General features: G+C 36.0%; 1 protein-coding gene across 11 annotated transcripts in view; it reads right to left on the bottom strand.

Annotated features, from left to right (window-relative positions):
• Nucleotides 1-22,816, bottom strand: part of PIEZO2 (piezo type mechanosensitive ion channel component 2) — a 533,986-nt gene that overhangs the window by 211,622 nt on the left and 299,548 nt on the right. The gene's annotated exons all lie outside the window — the stretch shown is intronic.

Below are 22,816 nucleotides of genomic sequence, written 5' to 3'. Positions count from 1 at the left end.
TATGTCATCAGCTAAGTCATTAAGACAATCTTTGGGGCACTCTATTAGAAATCTCCTTCCAAAATGATATTATCCCATTAATGATCCTCTGTATATCCATCCATTCCATCAGTTCTAAATCCACCTAACAATGCAGCTATATAGTCCATTTTTCTCCATTTTGTCCACAAAGATAAAATGAGATACTGTTAAATTCCTTACTGGAAAATTTAATCTTCAATAGCTAATTTAAATAAAATAATATCTGATTAAAAAGAAGCATCTCCAAATCAATAAAGATTGCAACTTAAAGTTAATGGTTCTTGTCTCCATCCCCAGAAAATAAATTGTAGGTGAAAGAAACAAAAGCAGGAAAAGGTTCAGGTACAAAAATATCTGTTAATATAGGTCACCTGAAAAAAGTTCATTATTAAAATGTTATCATTACTTCTATGTCATACCATTCAGAAACATTCCTTCCCTGAAATGTTAAAACATGGCCTACAGAACAATTTAATAACAGCACTTTCTGGATCTGTGAGTACAAAGTAATATGGGGAATGGAAAAAAGGTATAGCAAAGATAAAAATGAATTGAAGGTAGAGAACATTTCAAAAAATACATATTTTGAAAGAATTAGTTAACAGAATGATCAGGAAAGAAATAGTCAAAACTAGTAGAAAGTTAGGAAATAAAAAGAAGTGAGAGAGGAGAAAGAACTACATAAAGGAGTCTAATGGTCAACTCATTGCTGAATATGGGAGCATTCACACCAGGCAAATGGAATAATAAAGTGTGCCAAATTAAGGCACATGCTGTTCAGTTTCCTAAGTCCATCCTACCTTTCTGGGTTTGTTCTACATTGTTCTTCGTGAACTCTATGTTCTAGATAAATCACCCCATTTTCTGCTTCCCATGCAAGCTATTTTTCCCTTTAGGTACTTTTGCACAGATCATGCCCCATGCCTGGAATGTCCTCCCCTTCATCTCTACTTCATAGATTGCTTATCTTCCTTTAAGGTTCAATTCAAATGCACCTTTTGTAAGAACTAAGTCCCACACAATTGATAGCTCCCTCCCACTGGAGTTTACTACACATTTACATCATGCACGTGTGCTCACACACACACACGCAGTAATCTACACAGACATACATATGTACACATGTTGCATCACAAGTTGTTCCTTCCCAATAGAATGTAAGGGAATGGAGTAAAGTTTCATTGTCTGTCTTTGCATCACTAGCATCTAGCACAGTTCTTGGCATATAGTAGGTATTAAATAAATGCTTTTTGACCAATGGAGATAGCTCCAAAGGAGTAAATATTCACAAATAAAAGGAGATAACACCTAGGGAAAAACAATGCATACTTGTATGTTAATAGCTTCTAAATTTTCATATCAGCCTTAGGAAAGGAATCAAGGAATAATTGTAACTGTTTCCTAAAGGCAAAGATTAATAAAGTCATATGGCCATAACTGTATCCTCCAAATTCATCGAGGGGTGATCAAAATGATTAAAAACAAAGAAGAAATATTATCACATCTTTGTATAACAGCAATGCTGTCTCCATACTTGCAATGCCATTTATAATTTTTATTGTTGTACCTTAAGAAATACAGTGATCTATAGTGGGGGTGGGGTGGGAGTGGGGGTAATACAAATGCAAAGAATGAAATAATCCCTATTCTCTAGGAGAAATGGTGAAAATAACAAGTACAAATATATATATATATAATATTAATATATATAATACATTATATATATATTCACAGAAAGGGAGAGAGAGGGAGATAGAGAAGGAGAGAAGGAATAAATATGAAGACACAAATAGTGTACCAATAATCAATCAATAAACATTTATTGATAGTAGTTAAAGTTAAATACAAGACAGTTTGAGAGGAAAAGATGTGGACTAAAAAGACCTTAAGATTGATTTCAGCTCTAACATTTTATCATTCTGTCATGCCTGACTCTTCATGATCCCTTTTGGGGTTTTCCTAGCAAAGATACTGGAGTGGTTTGCCATTTTCTTCTCTAGCTCATTTACAGATGACGAAACTGAGGCAAACAAGCTTAAGTGATTTGCCCAGGGGCACATGGCTAGTGTCTGAGGGCAGATTTTAACTTAGGAAGATGAATCTTCTTGACTTCAGGCCTAACACTCTATCCACTCAGCCACCTATTTGCCCCAATTCTGACATCCATTATATCTATTATACATGTGTACCACTGAGTGAAAACTACTTTTAATACAAATCATGATGAAATTAATTGGTTCAGAATTAGATCATCCTTCCCAGCAGTGTGTGATGAGCTGACTTGTTTAAATACCTATTAAAACCTACTCTTTATTACATACAATTTTAAGTAGCAGGACTTGATTCTCATTTTTTCAGCTTACATTCAATACATCAGTAGCTGGATTTATGAGAATCCTTTTCTTTTAAAATCAAAATCAATGATTGAATGTTTCACATCCCTTCATCATCTCTTCCATTCGGAACAAGCCACTCTTCCTCATCATACTCCCAGCTGGCTTTTTACTTTTCCCATGTAAGAGCTGCAAAACAGGTCTATAAGGAAAAGCCCATAATCCTTGCTTTGTTGGAATGATATCCTTGAACTATAGGGTGACATATGAAGAAAATGGGAGGGATTAATGATTTGAGATACTTCCTCCTGGGCGTATTTACAGACTGTAACCCATAATAATCATAATCATACTAATAATATTCATACTGACAGAGATTAATATTATACTATTATATTAATTACTAATTATTAATTGTGATCTACCCTTTTTCATTCTGTTTTCTGTAAAGACCCAACTCCCGTTAAGATCAGCCAGTCTCTGAAGGGCATAGTTGATAATGAGTTTGCTCCTAGTCCTCAATGCACATGCTCCTCAATTTTGGACATGACTTCACCCAACTAGGAGATCTAATTTCTGTTAAATAGAAGACAGTGTGAGTGAGTCCTTATCCTGAAGGAACCCCCTGTCCTTGCTCTCCTCCATTAGAGTTTAAGGTGACCCAACTGATAAAGAAGAAAACCAGCTAGAGAGGTCCATATGGAAATGGATTCACCTGTCCAAATTGTTAGAGGCTTCTGGATAATGACAATCTCATTCAGGCTTTGAAAACTTTGGCTGTAAACAGTGAAAGGCAGATAAAAGACACAGGACTGGCTTTCACTAGGACTAAAACAAATTCCACTATCAATCTATGCGTGTGGATAAAGAAACACATCTACAGAACTCCATACAATTCGTCCTTGACATGCAAGTGGAGTGAACTTTTCCAAATCCCATTTCCATAGATGAATCAAGATAAAATATTGGTTCCACAACCAAAGATACTAGACCACAAATCCTATGAGACCTAGTTCACTTTACAACCTGGCTTTTTCATTCTTAATTTTAGAGGAAGAATTTTTTTTTACTCATTCTCTGATGCCCAGTCAATTACAGACTGTCTCCATTCACTGTCTCCAATTCAGTCTGTGTAATATCCAAACTGTCTGCCTATGCAATATTGAAATAACAATAAAATGATATCTGCCAAAGGCCTTTTTTCTCAGTGCTTTCATAAAATTAGAAAGGGAGGAAGATTAAATTATTCACACTAGGATTTTGAATGAATTGTGAACTAAGCTAAGCAACTTGTAATGAGATGGAATAACATGAAAGCCCACTGGCACCCTCTCCCACACAAATCTCCAAAAAATATGCAAACTATACCCAAACACTTCAATATTGGTGGTAGAAATGAAGAGCATTTGTTGTTAACATGGTTTGTAACAGACTAGTATAGATGAAAACAACAATAGACTGGGTTTATCTTATAACAGTTAATGCCTTTAGAAAAGTGTCTGTCATAGGACAGTCTTTTTAGAGTAAAAAATAAATATCCTGAGGTATATAGTTATTATCATTTATAAAAAAAATATGGATAAGGAGCTGAGGAACCTTCATAGAGTTTTCAGTTCTATTTCTTATTATCTTCATTCCTTGAGAGGGAAGAAACTCTTCCCATTCTTGTTCAACTTGCCTTTCTGCAAATTAAAATACACTCATTCTACTACAGGTCTAGTAGGCTAAATGGTAACCACACCAGACTCTAGAGTCTTTCTTTACTCAGGACAAGATTAATTTGAAGAGTTCATTGCTTATTGGAAAATTGGAAGAATGAATCTTGAAGTATAGTAGAAAGATTCCCCCCTTGCCCCTCTTCCCTTTCAAACTCTGCTATGACTCTTGAGGTCACCATCATTTTATTATTGTTATGTAAATCTACTTATCCTGCAAAATTCTGCTTATGATTCAACACTTTCATAATCTGAAAGGTTGTCTAATAGAAGATAGATTAGATTTACTCTGCTTTGTCTTAGAGGGCAGAACCAGAAAAATTAAGTGAATATTATAAGGAGCTCAACATCCAGCTCAATTTAAGTAGGACCATTCTTACTATTAGAGTTGCCCAACAATGGAAAACTACTGAGCTCCTCATCATTTGTGAAAGATTTTCAAGCAGAGCATGGTTGACTGTTTGTTGGTGATGCCGTAGAAAGGATACATTCTTTAGGAGTTAGACTAGATGACACTGAAGGTCCCTTCCACTTTCAATGATACTACAAGCTTCTACTGAATACTCTAGGTCCTGTTGATTTCCCCCTTTTCTGGGAGAAAACTCATTATCAGTAACCACACATTATTCTCTCTATATTTCAGTATATGTCAGTTTCACAATGTTTCTCTAACTCAGCTGTGACCACTGGATACAGATCACAGAACTGGCTCTGAGTTCAGGTTATGTCATTTATTAACTTTTTTATTTCACTAAGATATGACAACCTTATCCTTAACATTGAGTTCCAATTTCCTTCAAACTATAGATTGAAAATTATATGATCTCCACTGCTTTCCTCATGGGGTTGTTGTTTCACGTACAATTTAGGTTATCTGTGTTATAATATTAAAAAAAAACCCACTTGTGAGTTGTTATAGTAATATCAGATATTATCGCGATTTCTGTCACTACAATTGAGGGCAAAAAGCTCCTTTGTCTTTTTTTTTTCATTTTCTCAGTCATACACAGCACTGAACTGGGCACACAGCTGGTGATGGGTATATAATTCTAAAATGTATTTAAGACTTACATGAATTGATGTGAAGTGACCCAGGAGAACATTGTACACGGTAACAGCAGCATCGTGCAATGACCAACTTTGAGAGACTTGGCTTCTCTCAGCAATACAATGATTTAAGAAAATTCCAAAAGACTCATGATGGAAAATACTATCCACATCCAGAGAAAGAACTATTGAGTCAACGAAGATAGAAGCATACTATTTTCACCTCTGTTGTTGTTTTTCTTTCTGTGTTTTTCCCTTTTGTTTTGATTCTTCTTTCACAACATGACTAATGTGGAAATATGTTTAATATGATTGTACATGTATAACCTATATCCAAATGCTTGACATCTTGGAGAGGTAGGAGGGGAAGGAGGGATGGAGAAAAAAATAAATGTTGAAAACTTTCTTCACATGTAATTGGAAAAAATAAAATACTATTAAAATGTTTTTAAAATAAAACAAGAATAAATTCAAAGACTGTGCTCCCCTGACCAACTCCCTATGATGTAATAGAAAATGCATCATATCTGGAATCAGGGGCTGTGAATTCAAATCCTGGCTCTGTGAGGATTTGTCCTTGTGTGCCCTTGAGAAAAATAATTTACTCTTTCTGGGTCAAAAATCTTCTGATTATTAGAGAGGGCTGGACATCATGATCTCTAAGTACTTTTTTAGCTCTAGGAAACCTACATCATCTGTCTATACCACCTTTCTTGTCTAAAATATGCACCCTGTGTTTGCAAAAGCAAGTTCCTCTAGCCCTATACACCAGAGCATGTTGTTGCTGCCTGCTCTTTGGAGTCAAGTGATTTATTCATGAAGAGGGAGAAACCACTATCACAACAACAAAAATATAAAACAGAAAGCCACAGCTTTAGGCATACATCCTGAAGCACTAGAGACCTCAACAACCCTACTGCCTGACTACCACATTAAAACAAAGCTTGCTTCCCATTCTTCAGCTGGAAGTCACTGGGATCTGATGGAGGTACAGTTATGCCAAGAACAACATGAAAAACAGAAACCATGGTCCTTGAGCAATGTTGACTCTAAAATACAATATATCAGATGTTGACTCCTACTTGAGTTCCATCATTAAATGGCATGAGAAAAGTGAACTAGAATTAATTTAGCTGAAAAGAAAATAAGGCACACATAGGTGGCAGGAACAGAGTTATATATAAAGCCACTGAACAAATGCTAGACTATATGAACTATTACTCAACAAAAAATGTGAGGCTTGGGGAGAATCACAAGCTGCTGAATTGTAATCTTTCATCTTATAAACAAAATTCGGGGTCAATACTGCCTGAGGAATGCTAGGGATAGTGGAATAGTATGGTGTTTCTTTTGTGGAAATAAACATGAAGATCAATTAAAGGAAGTGGGAATATTTAGTCTGGAGAAGACAGTATAGGGGACAAGACAGCTATCTTTCAAGCATTTGAATGGTCATCATGTATAAAGGGGCCTGGACTCATTCAGTTTGGCTCCAAAAGGTAGAGGTTGGAGCAAGAGATGGAAAAGGCAGAGAGGCAGATTAAGGCTCAATGTAAAGAAAAATTCCTCACAATTGCAGCTGCCATGAGAGACAGTGAGTTTCTTTTTACTTTTTCATGCCATGTCTGGATGACCAGTGGTTGGGAATACTGTAAAGGAAACTGCTGGAGTACTGAACCAATTAGATACTCTCTGAGCCTCCTTCCAACTTTGAGATTCTGGGTGAATATGTTGTAAAAATCAATCCCTCTGAGCCACATTACATAGGGGATAAAATAGTGAAAACTCTTAAGGACAATAAAATGGTAGAAAAACCCTACACAATTTATAAAAGTTCAAAACTTAGGCAAGAGGAAGCTTGATCTGGTTGCTTCAGATTCTAAGATTTTTAGATTTGATAGTTTTTTTGAATAGTTGCTATAAAATTCCTAATAATTCCTTATTATCATTCCTCTCTAGTTCTAAAAAATGTGAAGAAATGAGGAATCTACAGTTCAAACAATAAGGAGAGAAGTGCCCACTTAAAGCAGTCCCCATGCATGTTATAAATTTGGTCACTTTAATGGACTAAAATATATTTCCAACTATGCTTCCCACCCAGCTTCACTCCTTCCGACTTCTTCATTGTGCCCACTTCCTTACATCCTATCCCTGATAGGCATTTGCCCCTTCCCTCAGTCCATTAAATTAAAAACTGCTTGAGTGTAGGGCCTTCCTTCCTTCCTTCCTTCCTTCCTTCCTTCCTTCCTTCCTTCCTTCCTTCCTTCCTTCCTTCCTTCCATACAGAAGTATCTGGCACTTAGTAAGCACTTGAGAAATGCTTATTTATTTAATGACTAACTTTCAGAATACTATTAGTAACTATTTCTGATGACTCAGTAAGTGAACATTTTGATAATAGCTTGGTTGGTAAAACAATATTGAATAAGAATTATTGAGAAGCATATTAATCTGAACTATTGCCTCTGCCAACCTCTGATGTGGTTTGAGAGTGAGTAGAAATTCAAGACTTAGGATGAGTTGCTTTGGAACCTTGGGTTAACCCCTTCAGTGGTTTTGATTTCTGAACTAGGAGACACATATCAGATCTTTTGGGGAATTATATTATTTGAGGGGAGGGGGGAAATACTAAATTGAATAGTTTAATGTCATCAAATTAAAGATACTGAATAAGACTCTCTTTTTTAGATGGACCTTTTCTTGTGACACCTGCAAGCTTTGAAAAGCATGGCAGCTTAATGTGAAACAATACAGAATGATAAGGGAGATGATTCTACTTTGTTGTAAAGTCTCAATGACCAACTCCTATGGAACTTCCTATGGTTATCTCCTATTCCTTGGAAAATTAACAGAAACAACGTAATCTTTGAGTTCTTGGCTTTGTCTGTAACAATATTACAGACAAAAATACATCTTAAGCATAATAGAATACATCACAGAAAATATCTTTGAGCTCTCAGTTGTAGAATGCAAACCATTTTTGTAGGTGTTGTTAAACATAAATAGAAAAGCCACAATTGGCTTTGTGGAAATAATGCATCTTTGCTAACCACAGGTTAGGAGTGGGCAAATTGGAGGTCCCTTTGATAAGAGGCTAAACTAGAAATTAGCTCCTCACTAACCTGGCAACTTGATATCATATGCTGCTTGTTCTCTATGGATTCAATTACTTCCATTTGGGACATGACAATTTGCATGGGAAAAATGCCACATGTAACTATTATCCAAGGAGGTAAAACATTGTGGCCTTACATAATTTGTTATCATATATTCCTGCCACACTTTTACTATTCTAAAAATGTTCAGATTCAGCAATAGTGTCTAAATATTGGTGTTAAAAGCTTATTCAAAAACTTAGACTTAATTTACTACTACTAGTTATGAATTTTGACACTTGTACAATGGGTTATTAAAAAGACTGGGAAATTTTTAGTACTAGACACAGCAAGATCCTGTTGTCAGAAAGCCAGTCTTCTTGCCCCTACCTCCCATGCCCTCCCTGGGAGATTTCTTACTATAAAGCAGGGATTTTTATCTTGGGGCCTATGTGAATGGGAAAATACTTACATCTTTATTTTCACTAACCTCTAACTGAAATTTAGCATTGCCTTCAATTATAATGTAGGCAACAAACTATTATTCTAAAAAGTGGTGCATACATTTCACCAGATTGTCAAAAATGATCTATAACACACAAAAAAAGATTAAGAACCCCCTCTTTAAAGTCATCTAAATTGATGATTAGTGAATTGTGCCTGTTAAGAGAGCTTTCCAAAAGGTACCAGGCTATTTCACTTGGCATGTCATCTATTCAGACATTTAAATATCTAATGGAAAAATATTTTAAATGGCTCAGTGTCAGTTATACATAGTCATTCTTGGATAGGCTATGCAGTCACCTTACAGAGTACAGATGTGAGCATCCACCAGGAGGGGAAGTGAAAACCATGTAGGGCCCTGATTTTTAACTCATCTTCAAAAGGGGAACAAGCTAGGCTATATAAAGTTAAATGTTGATTTGGCTACACAGAAAGGACCCTCTTTTTTCATCAGAATTCAAAGAAATTATGTATCAAGTAGAATGTGAATCTAAAACCTTTACTCAGCCAATTTTTTTTTTTTTTTTTGTAGAGACATTCCTTAAAGGTAAGAAGTTCTGTCCCACAAAAGAGGGAGATTCTGGGAGAGGCAGTGAGAGGATTCTGGGAAGATGGCAGAGTAGGTCAGAAAATTCCAAGGTCTGAAGATTTTCCCTCACAAAAGAGTTAAAGTAGCAGCTTAAGGTGAACAAAGTTTGGGTGGAGATAAAATAAGACTAGAGGCGCAACAGGAGTCTTCCTGGGACAATTTGAGAAGATCTGAAGAAAAATCCCAGAACAAGGTCTGGTTCCTATGAAGAGTAAAAACACCTCTAGGCTAAGTTTTGCTTTCACAGCAAGTGGCAAGCTCCGGGGTTAGTTAGTTTGAGAGGCTGCCTTGGCCCCAGCCACAGGAACTTTCACCCTTGGGATAGTGAGGGGAGTTGGGCGTTTGAATTTGGGAACATTGAGAGAACCTCTCCTGATAAGGAATGCCAGACCCAGGGGTGCTGTGAAGAGGGATGATGGTGAGAAGGATCTAGCATAAGCCAAGTAAGTGCAGAAGCAGTGGGGCAGAAAGCCCCTGGCTGTGAGCACTTATAGTAGGTTGGAGATTTGGCTTTGGTTCCAGGCAGGAGGGAAGAACTGAAGATCTGGGGCAAGAGGCACTATTTCCCATACCCTAGGGTGAGAGGTGATTACAAAAATTAAGCTATCATCACACAAAATGCAGAGGCAAAGCAGAAAGAATCCAACCAGAGAAAGCTATTATGGGAATAGAGATGACTGGGGTTCATCTTCAGAGGAGGGTACTGAAGTAAAGAAACCCCCAAAGAGTAATGTCAAATGGTGACTTGCCCCAAAAGAATTCTTGGAAGATCTTAAAAAAGAGTTTAAAAACCAAATGACAGAGATGGAGGAAAAACCAAAGAAAAAAATAAGAATAATCCAAGAAACATAAGAAGGTTATGAAAGGAAAGTCAACCATTTAGAAAAAGAAATTCAGCATCTTAAGGAAGAAAATGACACCTTGAAAATTAGAATTGGGCAAAGTGAAGCCAGTAAAATTAAAAAAGATCAAGAAATAATTAACTAAAATATGAAAAATGAAAAAATAGAAGACAAAGTTAAACATCTTATGAGAAAAACAAAAGATATGGAGAACAGATCAAGAAGAGAAAACATAAAAATAATTGGACTAAAAGTTATGATCAAAAAAAGAATCTTGATACAATAATACAAGAAATAATTTTTAAAAATTGCCCTGAAGCATAGAACATGGGGGGAAAGTAAAAATTGAAAAAAATCCATCAATCACCACTTAAAAGAGATCCTATGAGGAAAACTCATAGGAATATTATAGTCAAATCCCCAAGCCCCTAGCTCAAGGAGAAAATATCAAAAGCAACAAGATTAAAACAATTTAAATACGGTGGTACCACAATTAGACTCACACAAGACCTAGCAGCAGAGACATTAAAGGACTGCAGGTCTTGTTAACATAATATATCAAAGAGTAAAGGAACTGGGACTCTGGCTGAAAATATCATACCCTACAACTATTAAAATATTTTCTTGAATAAAAAAATGGATATTTGATAAACTTTCAAATTTTTAAGACTTTGGTTAAAAAATCCTGAACTTAATAGAATATTTGGCATACAAGAGCCAAGAGAAATATAAGGTACATACAAAGGCTGATTATAAAGGATTCATAAGAACAGAGTGTTTACTTTCATATATATTATATACATATATACATATATATAAAATGTAAAATGTATGTCTAAGATTATTATTAATAATTGAGTAACTCAGAAGATTGGTGAAAAACTGAGTAGGATATGAATTTAAAAAGTAAAACCATTTAGGAGCAGCTAAAATGAGTAATTAGTTTATACAAATGAGGTGCCAGGGGAAGAATCAGTACAGAGGAATTATACTGGGGTGGACGGCTGGTAGTTCTGGTAACCTGCTTTCATAGGGAATGGGTTTAAGAGAACAATACACATATATTTAGAAAAGTATAAAAGTCCTCTAAATTCAGAAAAAATAAAATGGTAGGGGCATAGGGAGGGGAAAGAGGACAAGAGAAGTATCTTTAGAGGGGAGGGGAAGGGAATAGGTAAAGGCAGGGTATAGAAGGGTGTTTAGATTTATGGGAATGGGAGGATAGGGGAGAGATCCTTGGAGGGGACTATGCAAGTAATAGGAGGGCAAGGAAGTGGGTAGAAGTTAAGTAGACGAGGCGGGAGGAATAGAAAACAAGAGATATACTCAAACACACACAAAAAAACAAAGATCAGAAGTAGAATATGTTTGGGAAAGTATATGTCCATGAATTTATGCATTTATGTATATGTAATGTGGATCTATATATCTATAGCTATAGAGAAACATATCTAAACTTTATTGTAGCCTTCTGGGGGGGGGGGGGGAAAGGAAAAAGAACAAAATAAAAAAGTGCACAGCAGAGAACAAAAGAACTCACAAGGCAGCAAAGAAAAGATGGACAATTTTCAACAAAGTATTATTTATCACACAGGCTTTCTTGAAATGAAAATTTATTGTTGCACAATTTGAATCCTCTCTTATGTTCTGCTATGCACATGACATGCTTCTCCCTTTTAACTTTTTATTTAAGTTCCAATATTTAAGTTTATAATATGTTTTTGGTTCTTTTTTCTATTCTGTATGTGTTCTGGTATTTGAATATAAAATAAAATATTTTTAAAAAGAGAGAGAGCACAACTTACAGAAAATGAACATAAAATTCTATCTTAACCTGAAAATAAATTATTTCTGCTGATTTAGAGTTTTATTTTTGAATGGCATTTGAATATGACTCTGGATTCACCTAAGTATTTTTTAACAGCTAGAGAAATAACTATGAAATGAAAAATAAAATGGTTTTCTACTTAAAAGTGTCATTTACTATCAGGCTAGATTTCTTGGCTTCAATTTTGACCAAAAATTGATTTATAAATCCAAATTTATAAAACCAAAATTTGATTTATAAAAAGGAAGAATGATCAAAAGAAAGGAAAAAGATTAGAAGTGACATTAAGAATAAATCAATCACATAAAGCAAAGTATTGCTACAAATTTTGGTCACTCTTCCAAATTAAACAAAAATCAGCTAACAGGGTTAAAAAAATGCTCTCTAAAATGTCAGCATTAGTGGGAAATGAAAAACCGTAACAATCTTAAAACCCTTTACTAAAGCAGGTTGACAGAAACTACTTTATTGGTTTCTCCTCCTTGGGGATTTCCTTAACAGAAAAATTTATGGCAAGGATAAAATTAACAATACAGAATTCAGAGGAAGCATTTTCTTTTGTGAATTATTTTGATCGAAATCTTGAGAAAACATCATGTTTTAATATTGTATGGCATATTAAAAAAACCACTGGATGAGGAATTATGGACATGTTATTGGGAAACATCCAAACAATTTTCATTTCCATATATATAATACACATACACACACAGAGCCAATACACACGTACATACACACTTATAAAGCATTACTGTTTCAACTTTTAGTCATATAAAGCTTAATGGCCTACATCTATGTTGTATACATACACACACATATACACTTGTGTCATATATTATACATTTATATAACATATAATACATTACATATAATGTATATAACACCTATATACATACATGCACATAATCATAGTTGCAGTCAATAAGCATCTACTAAGCCCTTACTATGTTCAAGGTGCTGGAGATATCAATATGAATAAAAGAAGACAATTTCTGCCCTGAAGGAACTTACAGACTACTGAAGGAAGACATGCAGAAGGCACCTGAAAAGGCCTGGAGGTGTGGTGGTCCTGTATAGGGGGAGATGTAAAGGGGATGTGATAGAGAAGTCAGAGAGATCCCACAGTCAGGTGGGAAATGAGGAGATGCTCTGAGCTGAGCTCCCTCCTTACATGGAGGTTTTGGAGTTCATGGCTCCACCACCCAGTCAGAGGGGCAATAGGAAGTGATGAAGTCGAGGCTGATGGGATCCCAAGGCTGAAGGGATCTTGGAGTTTATGCCAATAATGAGCTTCCTGGGGAATAGTGGAGAAAGGAGAGAAATTCAGTAGTACAGTTCTCTCTCTCTCTCTGTCTCTCTCTCTCTCTCCTTCTCTCATATCTCTCTCTCCCTCTCTCTATCTCCTCTCCATTTCTCATCTCTCTCCCTCTCTCTCTCCTCTTCATCTCTCATCTCTTTCTCTCCTCTCTATCTCTCATTTCTCTCTCCTCTCTCTTTCTCTCTCCTTCTCTCCATCTCCCATCTCTCTCTCCTCTCTCTCTTCCTTTGCTCCATCTCTCATCTCTCTCTCCCTCTTTCTCTCTCCTCTCCATCTTTCATCTTTCATCTCTCTCTCCCTCTCTCCTCTGTCTCTCTTTCTCCTCTCCATCTCTCATCTCTCTCTCCTCTCCATCTCTCATCTCTCTCTCCCTCCCTCTCTTCTCTCCCTCCTTTTCTCCATCTCTCATCTCTTTCTCTCTCTCTCCTTCTCTCATTTCTCTCTCTCCCTCTCTCTCCTTCTCTCTATCTCTCATCTCACTCCCTCTCCCTCTCTCTCTCCTCTCCATCTCTCATCTCTCTCTCATCTCCATCTCTCATCTCTCTCTCCTCTCTCTCCTCTGTTTCTCTCTTTCTCCTTCTCTCCATCTCTCATCTCTGTCTCTTTCTCTTCATCTCTCTCTCTCTCTCTCTTCCCCCATCCCACTATTCTTATTCACAAACACTTGCTCTAGCTACTCATTTACTTAATGTTCCTTAGTCCTTCCTGTTTCTATTCTTTTGGTTAACATTTTCTACCACTCTCCTAAAAAATTCTATTTGTCAATCAAAATCCTACTCACCTTTGAAGGCCCAGGTGAAGTCTCCTCTGGCTCTAGGTCTATGATTCTATGACTTTTCTGATCACTCTACTCTTCATGGATCTCGCTTTTTTCTGACCTCCATTAACACTTTCTTTAAAACTCAGTTTGATGGTTGTATAGTGGAAATGGAAATAACCTAGGAGTCAGAAGACCTATATTTGAATCTAGTTTTTTTTTTTTTTTATGTTCACTAATGTTTGGTGCTAGATACATCATTTTACTTCACTGAATCTCAGTTTCTTCTGTAAAATGGGGTTATTGTTTGTTTGCCTTTTATTCTCAAAAAGGACCAGGGAGGTGATGCCATGACATGCAAGTGGATTGGATTTAAGTGAGGGAGGGCTGTGCAAAGTCACTTTCTTCTCTGGAGCCATTTGGGTCCAGTAGCAAAATATAGATCAGGAAGCTGGAGATGGCCCCAGATGCAGGGGGAGATCTTGGTCTTTTTAAGCTAAGATCTTGAACAGATATCAGTTTGACTGAGGTAATGCCCATTCAGTGATTAAGGTTAGGTAAAAATGAGGGAAAGAATTGTCTCTTTTACCTAGTCAAAAAAGTAAAATCAGTTTGGGAGGGGAAGACCCTTATGGTTTCCGGCCAAAAGAGAAAAAACTGCAGAACTTGGGGGGGAGGTTAACTAAACATTAACATTAAAGGGGGGTTAAAGACAAACTGACAGAGAGACAGAGAGAGAATATCTACATATGGATGAATGCATGGATATGTACATATGTGTCTATGGAAATATAGACACATGTATGCACAAATATGGGTAAAACATCTGAAGTGATGTGACATGAGTCATGTCTATACGCACACATATATACATGTATGCATATGCAACATATGTTTGACTATGCATGTATGTGTATATTATACAATCACATATGTATATAGCTGTGTGTATATATTTATATATGCATACAAATATGACTAAATGGTCACTTAGGTCTCTTCCAACTCTCATATTTTGTGATTCTTTCAACTAAATATTATTTTAGCCATATTCCAGAAATGTTGGCATTTTGTTTCTTACAATTTTCTTTTACTTAATTATTAATTCTTCTATGATTTTTTTCTTTGTCCCACTTATTTAGTATTTTATTCTTAATCCTAATTTGGGTTTTCATCTTTTTTTGGTTCTCTCTGAATTTATTACTATTTTTATTGTGTTATTATCTCCAAAGTATACGTTTCTATATCTGCCTTTTTCACATTGGTTTGCTATAACTTTGTGCCCTATACATGGTCATTTTTTTTGTATATTAAAAAATGCATATTCTTTAGGAGTGCTATTTAAAAGACATCATTATATATGTATATATATGTACAGGTATACATATATATACAAGTATGTCATGTGCATGTGTGTGTATAATGAGTGTGTCAAACATACCAGAAGAGCTACTGTTTCAACATCTTCTTGAAGACCTCCAGAAGTAAAAGCAGCCCATTCCATTTTCAGAAATGCCAACTAATATTGTTCTAAGAACCATCTGATCTTACATATCTATTCGTAGTTAGCTTACCCTCTTTTTTTCTTCATATATTGACAGAAACTTAGAAATACAAGGGTCTTTAGCAGCCATATGGTCCAACACATATCTATACTACCTTTCTCTTTTCCTCCCTGTTTGTCAGGATTTTTTCTACAAAAGTGGAGATATTAATTTGGCATATTTTTGTGCCACCCAGGAGTTTCCACAAAGCTTCCTTAACCTTCAAGGAAGCAATGAATTTTATGAAAGTTCAGTAACATTACCTTCTTTGTGTCTCAGTAGAAACTGGTTGATTATAGAAAAGTTAGTAAGAAAGTATGTAGGAACTATTACCTACTTCCCATGGCTTAAACCAATAAGTCTTGTTGGGGTGTGTTGTTTAACCCAGAGGAATCCGTCCCTTCAGTAATTTTTATACTTAACCAGACTTGATATGTCTGACATGTTTAGCTGATTAGTGTATCATGCTAATGGACCCAAGCTCATGGACTTTATCTTCTTGAAGGTCAATTAGTTTTTCATAGAGATAAAAGGTTTCCTTTGCTATATAATCTTAGCCAGTTGTTTCTCAAATAAGGGAGCAGGGATGTATATGGAAAGTTTGGTTCAAATTATTCAGCATTCCAGAAAAAATTCTAAATATATATTCTAGTGATAATCAGTTAGTGGGGCAGTACAGCATTATTATTATTTTGTATGTGAGACTAGCACTTTCTCCTTCAAGAAGTTTAAGATTAGTTTTCTCATGACGCTGATCACTTAACAATTTAAGCTGGATTTTCTGATTCCTAGTTGGATGTACAATTCACCATGTCGTCTCATTCCATTACTGTGCTAATGTAGAAATTATTAGCAGATCTATTGAAATCACATTCAGTCTAATGAGAAATTAGATTACCTGTGCAGATTTCTAAATAAATATATTCTACTAGTCAGATCAGACTACAGAGAAGTGTGCAAACCCAAACATTTCTCATGATGACCGACTAAAAACAATCTTGTCTCTGTTTACGGCAAGCAGATCAATAAATACCATGTGGTATATGCCATTTGAAGCCGTTACTCATCTCAGAAGCTTCTCTAACTTACCTAATTCAATGTTCATACTTTTTTATCCTACTGATTTACTAAATGATTATTTTTTTCCATTAACAAAGAGAAATGCATCCTCCCATATATTTACTGCTTATATGATGCCAGATCAGATGGGAAATATGTTCAGGATTAGTTATACACTTTTTTCTGATCCACTATTTAATATGAAAACATACTGGCCTTAATCATTCTCCTCATCATTCATGAATGACAAATTTTAGGAAGGGCAAGTCTCCACAATGGAAAGCTAATTGGGAAAAAATGCAAAGAGAAATCTGTACTCTATAATTTTTAGTTTTCCTTTTACAGGAAAAAAAAAGCCCAACATCTCTATTTGCTCACTGGTTATCATTTTTAGTGAGATTTCTGCAGGAGGAAATCATAAGATCAAAATGAAAATGTAAAACTAACCAGACCAGTTTTGATCCAGGAACAAGTTTTTGGCACTCTGGTTTCAAAATTCCAAGCTCTCAAGGCTTGTTGTTCAGTCATTCTCAGGCATATCTGACTCTTTGTGATTCCACTTGAGATTTTCTTGAGAAAGATATTAAGTGGCTTGATATTTTCTTCTCTAGCTTAATTTACAGATGAGGAAAGTAAAGCAAATGGGCACATGACTTGCCCAGAGTCACTCAGATAATAAATGTCTAAGGCTAGATTCGAACTCAGGGAGATGGAGTCTTTGTGACTCTGGATCTGGCATTCTACTGACTACCAACTAAAAGTTATTAAATATTACTTATGTTTAAATTTAGAACTCCTTATAAGAAAAGCCAAGTTAGTCTAGGAACATTTGAATACTATTCATTTCCCATTTGGCCACCTAATTTCCACTCCTGGAGTCTGTTAAACGTATGCTTAGATGCACACATTTAACATATTTCAAAGTTAATGTGAAGTATATTTATTCTACAATGAAACATATTTATGAACTATTTCTGTAAGAATCAAATCTCTTATTTAAACAATTGTTACTTTTTAATAAGACATTTTTATTAAAACTGGACCTTCCTGAATAAACAAAAATACACAAATAATAATGTGATTTTCCTCAAACCTATCCTATTTAATAATAATTAGCTCAAATTTATACAGTACTTTATAGATGCTATGTTATTTGAGCCTCCAAATAACCTATGAGGTATACAATATCTATCCTACATATGGTAAGAGTTTAAGTTTTTTGCACAGTTACACACCTAGTAAGAGTCTAAGATGGTATATGAACCCAGTTCTGACTCTATCTAATACTCTATTGAATATATCACACGGCCTGTTGATACAGATTATTTAGGTCAGATTAAACTTTCTAAAGTAGGGATTCTTAACTACTATAAATCTGGGGTCCATGGACCCCCAATGGGTTTATGGAAAGACTTTGGAAGGTTCTGTGAACTTGGAAATTTTTATTTTTAATATGTTTCCTTTGTAATTTTATGTATTTTTTCTATGCATTTAAGACCTCCCCCTGCCTCAGAAATAGGTCTACAGATTTCACAAGACTCTCAAAGGGTTCCACAACACAAAATAGGTTAAGTGCCATTGTTTTAAAGGTTTAACATTTAAAGGCTCTCCATGACAAGAATGCTACTTAGGAGTCACCTTTTATAGAGTTAAAACTCTTATTTACAGACAGACTGCAAAAGCAGGAGACACTTGACAAAGGAACATTTGCAAAGCTGCTTTTTATTTGTGACCATTAATGTCCACAGTAAAGAAAGATTAACTAATGTTTTAAGTGTTCTGCTTTTATGTTTTCAAAATTATTTAGCTTATTCAACAAATCTTTATTATAATCAACTATGTGTAGAGCATTTTGTTAGAGATTGTGGAAGAAACAAAGTAATGTGGTATGCTCTGTGCCCTCAAGAAAGTTTTGTATTAGTTGAGGAGAGAAGAAACATACCCATGAAAAGTTAAACAAAAATATAAGGGACATAAATGCCAAATAAAAATACAAGGTATATAAATGACAAACCAGCTATCCTAAAAATAATTTTTTATAATATTTCAGAGTAAGAAGTGATCACTAAGCATTGATATGCCTTCATGGAGTCTTGAATTACATCTTAAAAGATAGTCAGAAGTTATCAGGTTCCTCTTGCTCTAAATTCTTCAATATTTCTCCATTCCTGATAGCCCTCCCTCACTCAAAACAAAGTGTAAGTCATGTCATCATTTCTCTGATGGCATGGTCTTCTTTGGCAACCAAAGGACAAACACAATTACTGATAGCATGAAGCCCATATTTCCTCAATTTTTTTCAAGATTATGTGTAATATGGCCTCAAACTACCTTCCAAACACTTCACTCATCATTTCTCACCAAAAACTTCTGCTTTGGGTCACTAACTGAAGCTTCCAGCTAGAATTCTACCTTCTATAGGAACTCTTTCCCAATTTCCCATTAATTCTAGTGCCTTCCCTCTATTATTTGTTAGTTTTCATTTTGCCAACATGTATATAGTTATTTGCACAGTCTCTCCAATTAAACAGTTTCATGAGAGCAGACTACCTTTTTTTTCTTTCCTCAGTGCATAATATTTAAACTTTTATTGACTATTTTCCTGAACCTCATTTCAACCTCAATATCTCTGCTCATTCTGTTATCCTTGAAATACCCTTGAATTAAGGTAACAACGAGTAAGGTAAAAATGAAATGAATGAGGTAAACAAATACTGATCTAGTCAAGTGGATTGGGGGAAAAGATGGTGAATAAAATCAGGGAAGATTAGTTAGAAAGCTATTTAGATGATCTTTGCATAAGGTAGAGTTTAATCAATCAATAAAATTCTGTATTAAATTCTAATGGCCTCTTGGTCTACTAAGATAGAAATGAGGAAGAAGAGGGATGCATGTGATGGACATCACAAAAGAAGAATGGACAGAAATGGATGACTTCTTAAGAGGCAGGAGAGTGAGAAAAAGTGAGCTGATATTCTTTAATAGAAGGAGAATCTGGAATTGATCCTAGAAGGACATTTATGAGTCGCTTACGGCTTTGCTTTTCTGTTTTCATGTCTCTCTTGATTCTTGTACTTGAAAGTCAAATTTTCTATTCCGCTCTGGTCTTTTCATCAAGAAGTTAGCAAGGTTCCCATTTGCATGAGATGATATTTGAAGTGTAGGTGACTAGATAAATGATGATGCCATTAAACCAATATAAGAAAGTATATTATAAATACCAATGCTTTAGTGAATGTAAGGCATCGTTATATAATGAAAATGTTTAGATATTTTTTATATGTTATTTATTTTCAGTTTTCAACATTCTCTTCCACAAGATTTTGAATTCCAAATTTTTTCCCCACCTTTCTCCTTCCTCACCCCAGCATAGCACACATCCCAACCACTCCTTTCTCCAATCTGCCCTTCCTTCTATCAGCCCCCTTCTCCCATTTCCTTGCCTGATATTTTCCTGTAGAGTAAGATAGATTTCTGTATCCAATTGCCTGTACAACTTATTCCCTGGTTGCATGGAAAAACAATTTTTAACATTCATTTCTAAAGCTTTGAGTTCCACACTCTCTCCCTTCCTCCCTACCCACCCACCCTCATTGAGAAAGCAAACAATTCAAGATAGGTCATACACGTATATTCATGCAAAACACTTCCTTAACATTCATGTTGCGAAAGATTAACCACATTTCCCTCTATCCTGTCCTGCCCTCCATTTATTCTATCCTGTCTCTTGACCTGTCACCCCCTTCTCCCATTCTGCTGTCCCTTCTATTATTCTCCCTCTCCTATTCCCTTCCCCCACTGCCTTCCTGCAGATTAAGACAGATTTCAATACCCAATTGAGTGTGTATGTTATTCCCTCCTTAAGTCAAATCCAATGAGAATAAGGCTTGCTTATTCCCTCTCACCTCCCTCCTTCCCTGCTCCATTGTAAAAACTCTTTCTTGCCTTTTTTATGTCAGATGATTTACTACATTCTACATTTCCTTTTCTCTTTTTCCTAGTACATTCCTCTCAACATTTAATTTTTTTTAAGTATCCTCCCTTCATATTCAGTTCGTCCTGTGTCTTCTCTCCATATATGTACATACATACATGCAAACATACATATACTCACAAATATACATTTACAAACATACATATACATCTCTAATAAACACATACATACATACACACATATATAGACACTTTCTCAGTATTAGGGCAGTTAAAGGGTATACACACACACACACATATACATACATACATACATACATATACATATATACCCTCTCATAATGAGAAAGGTCTCATGAATTACAAATATCATCTTTCCATGCAGGAATATAAACAGTTCAACTTTAGCAAGTCCATTATGGCTTCACTTTCCTGTTTTCATGTCTTTCTTGATTCTTGTATTTGAAAGTCAAATTTTCTATTCAGCTCTGGTCTTTTCAACAAGAATGCTTGAATGTTCTCTATTTCACTGAATGATCAAAATACTTCCCCTGAAGTATTATACTCAGTTTTGCTGTGTAGGTGATTCTTGGTTTTAATACTAGCTCCTTTGACCTCTGGAATATCATATTCCAAGCCCTTTGATCCCTTGGTATAGAATCTGTTAAATCCTGTGTTGTGCTGATCATGTTTTCACAATATTTGAATTGTTTCTTTCTGGATGCTTGTAATATTTTCTCCTTAACCTGGAAACTCTGGAATTTGATTACAATATTCCTAGGAGTTTTCCTTTGGGGATCTCTTTCAGGAGGTGGTTGGTGGATTCTTTCCATTTCTATTTTACCCTCTAGTTCTAGAATATCAGGGCAGTTTTCCTCTCATTTCTCTTCCCAATTTTTGCTCTACTTCTCTTACTTGATTTTCAAGATCCTTTTTGAGCTCTTCCATAGCCTGAGACCATTTCATATTTTTCTTGAAAGCTTTGGATGAAGGAGCCTTGATCCCGCTGTATTCCTCCAGCTGTATGCTTTGATCTTTCTCTGGTTGTATGCTTTCATCTTCCTCATCATAAGAAAATGCCTTTTCACCAAGAAAATAACCTTCTAGAGTCTTATTTTCCTTCCCTTTTTGTCATTTTTCCATCCAATTATTTGACTTTTGAGCTCTTTGTTAAGTGGAGGGAGTACTACCTCAACTTTCAGGGGTTTTGTGCAGCTCTTTTCAGAGATATCTCTAGGCACCTATAAATTCTCAGTGCCTCTAAAGTAGTATGATCAAAGGAAAGGTGTTTACTCCTCTCCTGGCCTGTACTCTGGTCTGTGAGCAACCACAAGCACTCTTTTCTGCCCTGGAACTCCAAGTAGGATTCTCTCTCCACAGCTGCCACTTGCTCTGCCACACTAGTGCTCCTGTTGACCCAGGACCACTACCCAGTACTTCGACCCAGATCAGCTGCTCAATTCCTCCACCATCTCCACCTCCACTATGTAGGCTGAGAGCTGCAGAAGCAGCTGCCACTGCAGCAGTGGCTGCCGCCACCCTGGGGCTGGGGTCAGACCACTTTCCTCTCTCACCCAGGTGAGTGAACTTTCCCACTGACCTTTGAAACTGTCTTTGCATTTGTGGGTTGAGAAGTCTGGAAACTGCTACAGCTGCCAGTGATTCAGTGCCCTGTGGCCTGCTCCAGGCCTGTCTGTATTGGTGCAGCCCAACATGGGCTGCACTCTGCTCCAAGACCAGTACAATATACCCTTCCTTTTGGCCTTCCAGATTGTCTTGGTTTGGAAATCTGTTTTGCTCTGTCATTTTGTGGCTTCTGCTGCTCTAGAATTTTAGTCATTTTGTATTTTGAGGTGTTTGGGCAGAAAGCTCAGGAGGTCCCTGCTTCTACTCCACCATCCCCCAAGATCTGTTTAGGTATTTATTGATGTAATAGTGACTAAATAGTTCCTGCTTGAATCAGAGTTCTGGCCACACTTGAGAGTCTTTAGTTAGCTTGGAAGAAAATGTATTACTGAGAAAATGCAAACATGCTCCTGGAATCATCGGCACACTTTCATGGCTATTTCCCTACTTTGGAGCTTCATTGGTCTCCTGATAGCTTTAGGATAAAATACAAATTCTTCTGTTTGATGATTAAAACCCTTTACATTCTAGCTAGAGATTGATCATGGAGGACTCTCTGTCTATACCAAAGCTCTAGCTTAACCAGCTGTTTGCTACTGTCTATA

This window comes from Notamacropus eugenii, chromosome 4 (genome assembly GCF_028372415.1).
Source record: "Notamacropus eugenii isolate mMacEug1 chromosome 4, mMacEug1.pri_v2, whole genome shotgun sequence".
Classification (NCBI taxonomy): Eukaryota; Metazoa; Chordata; class Mammalia; order Diprotodontia; family Macropodidae; genus Notamacropus; species Notamacropus eugenii.
The sequence above is the reverse complement of the archived record's forward strand: the minus strand, read 5'-3'. Positions and strand labels throughout refer to the sequence as shown.